Raw genomic sequence first — 8,401 nt, 5'->3', positions numbered from 1 at the left:
AAGGCAGGTCTTTGTGAATTTGAGGCAGCCTGGTCTACATAGTGAGTTCCAAGTCAACCAAGGTTACGTAGTGAGACCCTGTCACAAAATAGAAGAAAAAAGAGGGAAAGTGAAGAGAATGTTTTAGAAAAGACATCACAAAAGTGACAAAAATAATGCGGGCCATATGGACAGAAGGACAGATAGACCAACAAACTTGAGTAGAGTCCCCAAATGGAGCCACACACCTGTAAGAAACAGATTCTGTCTCGCTCGCTCTCGCTCTCTCTCTTTCAGTGTGTGTATGTGTGTGTGTACGTATGTGTGTGTATGCACATGTTTTTGTATGCATATGTATGTATGTGTCTGTCTCTGCCTCTCTATGAGTCTGTCTTCATCTCTGTCTCTTTTTGTGTGTGTGTGTACGCACACATACGTATGTGTGCATGTGTGTGTATGTGTCTGTCTCTGCCCCTCGCGTATGTGTGCATGTGTGTGTTTATATGTCTGTCTCTGCCTCTATGTGTCTGTCTTCATCTCTCTCTCTCTCTCTCTCTCTCTCTCTCTCTCTCTCTCTCTCTCTCTTTGTGTGTGTGCGTGTGCGTGCTGCACATGCTCACTGGTGGATATATGGAGGCTAACTATCTTCACCTTACTTTTTGAGACAGGGTCTTCCACTCTCAACCTGGATCTCGCTATTTTCGCTATACTGCCTGGCCAGCAACTCCCCAGGATCCGCCAGTGTCTGTTTCCCCAGCAGACGTTTTACAGATTTGGGGGGGAAAAAGATTGTTTGAATAAGTGTGTATCTGTTTACAAGTTGGACTTCAAGCCATATCCTGTACTGTACATGACAGTTAATTCAAACGAGCCGTAGATCTAAATGTAAAACCTAAACTCACAAAAGGTCTACACTCCTAACAGGAAATCATGACCTTAGGCTCAGTAAAGATTTCTGGCAATGCACTAATGCATGAGTCATAGAAGAACTAGCCAGGAATAGGCTCCGTAGAAGTGAGAAACTCTGCTCTCCGGTAGATATCGCTAAGAGGATTAAAAGACAAGCCACGGGAATGAAAGAGAAATACATAAAAATCATTTATCTGATGGGACAGTTGGTTCTGGGAGGAAAAATACTTATGAAAATATGCAATTTAAGTATGCACTATCTATGATTAGTCCATACCAGTGTAGCTGTTTCAGAACAAATGCTGTAGCTGTGACCTGATGTTGAAATCAGGGTGGTGAGGAAAGCCAGCACCAATGTGACAATAAAATTTGAAACCCACTTTTCATGCAGGGTTGGGGGGGCTGCACGACACATATAATTTCTCACACGGAATCACTACAGGAGCAGCAAAGAGTACGGAAAAGAGCTATGGGAGGAATCGCTAGGGAACTGAGGTCAACAGAGAGCCAAGCACCAGAACCCAGATGACGCAGAAGCTGTGGTAACAGCATTACTCTCTCAGAGAACGTGCAAGCATTTGTCTCCAGGGCTGGCTTTCCCGGGGTGGCAAGTCTACAAACATCTCCAGTTTAAACCTTAGGACGGAGGGTGGGGATAGTTACTAAAGTTCAGAAGCGATGAGCATCCATTTTTAAACTATGAGATGGAGAAAGGAGCCAGGTCACAAAGAAGATGACAGAGGTCCCTGCTGACCCAAGGGACAGGACCTGCAGGTCCAATATCAGGGCGACAATGACCCACTTTAAAAGGCAGAGAGGAGAGGGGTTGATGGTGGCAAAGTGTCTCCCATCCCACTTGAGCCTGGGTGAGGATTTTGACTTAGCAGGAGGAACTCTCGCACACTGCAGAATAGTTTAACCATCCGCACAGTCTCCAGTCTGCTGCTGCTTTGCAGTGCCCAAGAAGGACCTAACAGAATGACACGTAAAAAATTCTCTAAAAGCCAAAGCAAGCAGCTGGGAGACAGCTCTGGCGGTAAAGCGTTTCCAGCATATGCATGAGAACCCAAGTTCCACCCGCAGGATCCATGCATAGGTTGACCTTGTAATCCCATCACTGGAAGGTGGAGACAGGTGGATCACTGAAGTCTGCTGGCCAATCCAAACCACGTAATCAGCAAGTTCCAGGTCCTAATGAGGGGACCAGTAAAACAAAGTGGGCAGCTTCTAAGGAATAACGCTAAGGTTAACCTCTGACCCCCACAAAAGCATGCATACATGTGTATCTGTACACCGGTATGCACACACACAAGCATAAAAATAGAACCAAAGATGGCGGATGCCACTCAGGCAGGGTGCACAAGAGTCTCCAGAGAATAATCTGGAAGAAGCTGAAAAATAAATTATCAGAAAAACAATAGATACTTAAATGGCTGGACAAGAGTTTTTGCCCAGGTCAGCTGCGGTGATAAAAGATGGAGAAACCTAAAGTTCCTCCCCCAGGCATTGGTGCTTGGCACTGCCAGTCGGCGCAGCCACAGCAGCAGCCAGGCCAGTCTGCGCTGCACAGCCTGCACCCCTGCCAGTCGGCGCAGCCACTGCAGCAGCCAGGCCTCTACACTGCACAGCCTGCACCTCTGCCAGTCGGCGCAGCCACTGCAGCAGCCAGGCCTCTACACTGCACAGCCTGCACCCTGCGCAGCTTTCTCTCTATATCTCACCCGTATGAATTCAACACTCAAGGCCAGGTTAGCCCTGCCGTTCTTGCCCAATTTTTATTTTATTTTATTATTTTGTGTTCCCTCTTCTGCTTTTCTCCTTAATCTTTTCTTCCGATTTTTCCTGTCCCCCCAAAGCACAGTCTGACTAGGTTTTCAGGGTCCCTGTGCTTCAGTCTCCCAAGAGTCTTGATCTCCATCTGTGTGTGCCTCCCTCTTTCTCACCCTTAGCCTGGATTCTCTCACCCCCACCCCTTGTTTTGTCCCTACAGTTCTGCCTCCCATCCACACCTCCTCTACTGTAATCACTAAAATCTCACTGTGTTTTCTTTTTTTTTTTAAGATTTTATTTATTACATATCCAATACAGTGTTCTGCCGCCATGTATGCCTGCGTGCCAGAAGAGGGCACCAGATCTCATTTTAGATGGTTGTGAGCCACCATGTGGTTGCTGGGAATTGAACTCAGGACCCCTGGAAGAACAGTCAGTGTCCTTAACCTCTGAGCCATCTCTCTAGCCCACTGTGTTTTCTTCTTCCTTCTTTTTCTCTCCACTTATACCCACGGTAACTAATATGCTAGTGCATATAATGCTATCAGTTTTCTTTCCTCCCTAATATGATTGGCACTTTAAGAGTTATTTTTGTATAGTTGGCTATTATTCTGTTTTTGGAGGGAATGTTCCCCTGTTAGTGACTGCTATAACGGAGGGTCTTAGGAGGTAGGAGGTAAGACTGTCTTACGGAGGAAAATAATACCCCAACTGTACTATGACCTGCTCCCTACAGAACATCACAATACATCATGAATATTTCCAACTGAAAGAAGAAAGGTAACCTAAATATTTTAAAAATTAAAAGAGGTCTAATTCCTGACACCCACTCCCAATACAAACCACAATCAACACGAAAAACAAAGACAACGCGTCCCCTTTAAGATCTACTGATTTCAGAGTAAATCCCCTCAATGAGAGTGGCTGAGATGAAATTCCAGACACAGAATTCAGATGATGCATGGAAAATACATTCAAGGAAATGAAGTGGGCATGATACATGCCTGATTTAGCTAAGAAAGAAAGCAGAGGAATGAAATACAGAAGTCAATGCAGGTTATGAAATAAACCCAAATTAAAATGATGCTGAAAATGAGAATTTCAATAAGCCCTACCAATCAACGCATTATGGGGAGCAATACAAGGGCATGAAGATGAAATAGAGAAACTGGAACATTTAGTTATGGGCAACCAACAAATTCCAAGACTCACATGAACAATATGCAAGCTCTCTGGAACAAAAGATCAAATCTATGATATGGTCATGGAAGGAGAACTCTATGCAAAAGGTATACAAAATATTTTCCAATGTAATCATAGCAGAAATTTCCTGAATCTAGGGAAAGAGAGACTCATCCATGTATTAAAAGATATATAGAACACCAAATAGTCAGGACTATATAAAAAAATCCCCACACCATATTATATTATGTATGCAGAAAATGTCCGAGAGCTACAAGGAAGAAATAAAGGATGCTAAAATTATCATTAAGCAAAAGAGGATTAGGAAAATGCCAAATGCTACAGTCAACAAATTGACAGAAAATGGATACAGACCTTTCTATGACAACTCTGAATATTAATGGTCTCAATTCCCAAAATCAAAAGACGCAGACTAGCAAACTGGATTTTAAAACAAGACCCATCTATTAGCTACTTTCAAGAACCACGCCTTGCCTTCAGAGACAAATAACACCTTGGGATGAAAGGATAGAAAAGGGCATCCCAAGGAAATGGAGCTAGGAAAGAAGCAGGCATTGCTGTTCTAACTTCTGACAAAATAGACTTCACTGTGAAACTAATAAGACAGGACGAAGAAGGTCACTCACACCAATCAAAGGGAAAGCCTGCGAAGAGAGAATTGCATCTCCAAACATCGCCACAGCAGACTCAAGTCACTCAGCTTCATTAAGCCACTGATGGAAGAGATAATGCCACAGATTAACCTAACACAGAAGACGTGTGACATCAATAGCTCGCTCTCCCCAACAGACGAGCCTGACAGAAACTAAACAGAAATGTTGACTTTAAATGATACCCTTGGTCAAATGGACTTAACAGACTTCTAAAGAACACACTGTCCAAAGCCTGTAGAACACATTCTTCTCAGAAGCAACAAAACCTTCTCTAAAACCATCCAGCACTTGGGGGGCAGATGCAGGTGAATCTCTGTAAGTTCAAGGCCAACCTGCCCTATATAGTGAGTTCCAGGCTAGCCAAGGCTACATAGTACAATCTTATCTCAAACAAAGAAATGAAAATCTAGAAGGAAAAAATATTAAATCTACAATAAAAAATACAATAAAAACAAATCCATACCTATGAGAATCAATTAAAGCATTCCTAACAGAGAATTTTATGTTGTTAAGTGCCTATAAGAAAACACAAATAGAGTGGTTAAGATCCTCTTGTAGAGGATCCAAGTTCCATTCCCAGTACCCATATGCCACAGCGCACAGCTGCCAGATCCAGGAAACTCAACACTTTCTTCTGGTCCCTGTGGACACCTGCATTCATGTCCACATATTTCTCCCTTCACAAACATAATTTAAGATAAAAATGAAATCTTAAAAAACAAAACCAAAAAAAAATTAGCTAAGTCACAAATAAATAACTTAATGATGTACCTTAGGGCTTTGGAGAAATAAGAACAAGCCAAATCCCAAAGCAGCAGATACAGCGAAATAATCATGATCAGAGAAGTAATCATTGAAATAGAATCAAACAAATCAAAACAATAAGAAACGGTATAAAAAATCAGTAAAACAAAGAGCTGGGTCTTGGAACAGATAAAGGAGATGGATTAGCTCTCAGCCAAACTAAGCAAAAGAAAGAGAGAGAAGCTAGAAATGAAAAGGGAGTTATTACAATAGATAATAACAAAGTTCAGAAATCACAAGAATATACCTTAAAAACTACATTCCACAGCCCAGGAGATGACTCGGTGGGTGAAGGTATCTGCTGCCAAGCTTTGTCTCCTGAGGTCAGCCACAGAATCCACACACACGGTAGGAGATAAGCAGTCTCTGCAAGCTTTTCTCTGACTCCCACATGGGTCAGACATACTCAAGCATGTGCATGGGTACACACAAACACATAGACACACACACACTCTGACTCCCACATAGGTCAGACATACTCAAGCATGTGCATGGGTACACACAAACACATAGACACACACACACACACTGACTCCCACATAGGTCAGACATACTCAAGCTTGTGCATGGGTACACACAAACACACATACACACACTCTGACTCCCACATAAGTCAAACATACTCAAGCATGTGCATGGGTACACACACACACACACACACAAACACACTTCACAAGTAGATAAATATAAAAGTACTAAAACTGGTATTCCAGTAAAGTAGAAAGAAGTCTTAAAACGAATAGCTGACTTTCCGGATGCATATAGCCTCCTAAAATTAAACCAAGATGAGCCCAATATCAAGTGATGGATTGAAGCACTAATTTAAAAATCCTCCATCTCAGAAAAAGTCCAGCCCCAGTGGGTTCGCTGTAGCATCCTGGGAGGGCTTTCCAGAGTGCACACCAATCCTTCTCAAGGCCCTTTGTAAACTGGAAAAGGAAAGAAAGCTTCCAACTTCAGCTCAACTGCTGCCGCCAGGTGCAGCACATTCCCCAGCCCGGCCCCTTAGAGTTGATAACTGCGTAGTGTTACATACAGACATATGCCTCCGAAAAGGTCCCGGCCTCCCTGGGTTGCTCTCTCTGCTCCTTTGTTCTCTCTGTCTGTCTATCTGTCTCTGTATCTCTCTCACGTCCCTACTCCGAGGTGTTCTTTCACTCTCTCCCCCTCCCCCAATAATCCTCTTGTATTAGATCTGTTATGTGATACGATCTATTCGCAGCCCACCTTGGATGGGCCACCAAAGTTACCTTTTTGGATGCTTTATCCTAACAACAGCAAAACCAAACCAAACCAAACCAAAAACAAAAAGCACCCCCCCAAAACAATAAAAAAAATGAAAGAAAGAAAAAAGGAAATTATAGACCAATCTTCCTGATGATCAGAGACCTGAAAGTTCTTAATAAAATACATGCAAATCAAATTCAAGAACAAATCCAAAAGATCGTTTATAATGATCAAGTTGGCTTCATTCCAGAGATGTGGAGGACTGGTTCAACTTAAGGGAATCAATAAATATAATCCATCACATAAATTGACTCAAGGACAGAAGTCACATGATCATGTCAATAAATAATGCAGAAAAGGCGCTTTTATTTTTTTCAATATCCAGCACCTTTTGTAATAAAAACCCTAAAGAGACTGGAAACAGAGGGACAGTGTCTCCATATAGTAAAAGGTGCACACGATAAATCTACAGCCAAAGTCACAGGCACAAGGGCAAATTTCTGGTTCTTGACAAGGATTGTTTATGGTCATTTTTAAGGTAGATGACTGAGGGTCATGTTGTTGAAGGCCCAAGCATGGCAAACATGGCACCGGCAGGTATCACCCTCTCCCATCCCCCCTCCCTAGTTAAACCATATTTATTTAGGTCCAGTTGCTTATTTGGCCCCTTCCTTAAGCCTGACTCATTCCTGAAGCTGACCCCCGAAGTCCAGCTATCCGAATTCCCTATTTGGCTACACCGACTAACGTGCCCAATCAGAACCTGCCAACTCGTCCTCGCTCATCCTAACACAGACCTGCCCCCTTTTTCCCTCCTGCAGGGCCCTTGCTTGGGTATCTGCCAGATTTGGATTCAGCCACCTTGCCTCTCTGTCTTGCTTAATAAAGGACCTCTCTGTTGGAAACTGGTATTTGGGTGTGGTCTGCACCTAGTCCAGTGTCCGGAAAGGTGTACCCCTTCAGTTGTTCCTGTAATAGACCACCTGAAGCAGGCTAACCCCATATAGTAAAGAGGCTCATTTAGCCCTGAACTTTGATGCTAGGAGTTCTAACTCGTTGACTTCAAAGACGGCGACACAGTCTTTGTCAAAGTCCCCCTAGCAGCCCGACTTCTAGTAGGTGAAAATGACCGGAAACGGCCATGGTGTGGGAGGAAGAGATCACATCTCTTTAGAGTCCCGCCATTCTTTCTGAGAGCACCCCCAGATCACTCATGGGCCTTCCCCTGCCCAGAGGACCAAGCCTCAACACAGGAAGCTTTCTTTACAGGGCAAGCTTAGCGTAGCAGTTTCGGGCCTATTAAAATCACATTGTTATGTGTAAAAAGACAAATTCACTTTGATTGAAAAAAAGATAGTATTTATAGTTTTCAAAAAAAATCATGGACTTTACAGTTGTTTGAACTTGTGATTAGAAGTCGCCTGCCGGCCACTGCACACAGGGAAGGCAGAGGACAAATCTCTGACTCGACTCTCTCCTGCCACCTTGTGGGATCTGCGTGGAAGTGCATCGGGTGTATGCACGGGGAGCCTCTACCTTGAGCCACATGCCCAGCCCTTCCCCGCCCTCCCCCGTTTTCCCGCTCCCCCCACCTCCCCCCCCCCCCCCCCCCCCCCCCCCCCCCCCCCCCCCCCTCTCCCCCCCCCCCCCCCCCCCCCCCCCCCCCCCGTGGCCTCACTAGGTATGCAAGCGTGCTACATTTCTCTCCTGCCCCACTCCTCAACTTGTCTAATTGTGGTTGTCATGTCCTGGTGGATCTTTGATACTGCCTTGCCCCACCCCCAAAATGCCACAGACCCCTGTGTATTGATGCATTCCCTCAGAGAAGGAAACAGTCGCTAAGCAGATGAGGAATT

This window comes from Alexandromys fortis, unplaced genomic scaffold (assembly GCF_014885135.2).
Source record: "Alexandromys fortis isolate MF-2015 unplaced genomic scaffold, M_Fortis_MF-2015_v1.1 scaffold_67, whole genome shotgun sequence".
Classification (NCBI taxonomy): Eukaryota; Metazoa; Chordata; class Mammalia; order Rodentia; family Cricetidae; genus Alexandromys; species Alexandromys fortis.
Note: the sequence above shows the minus strand (reverse complement) of the source record.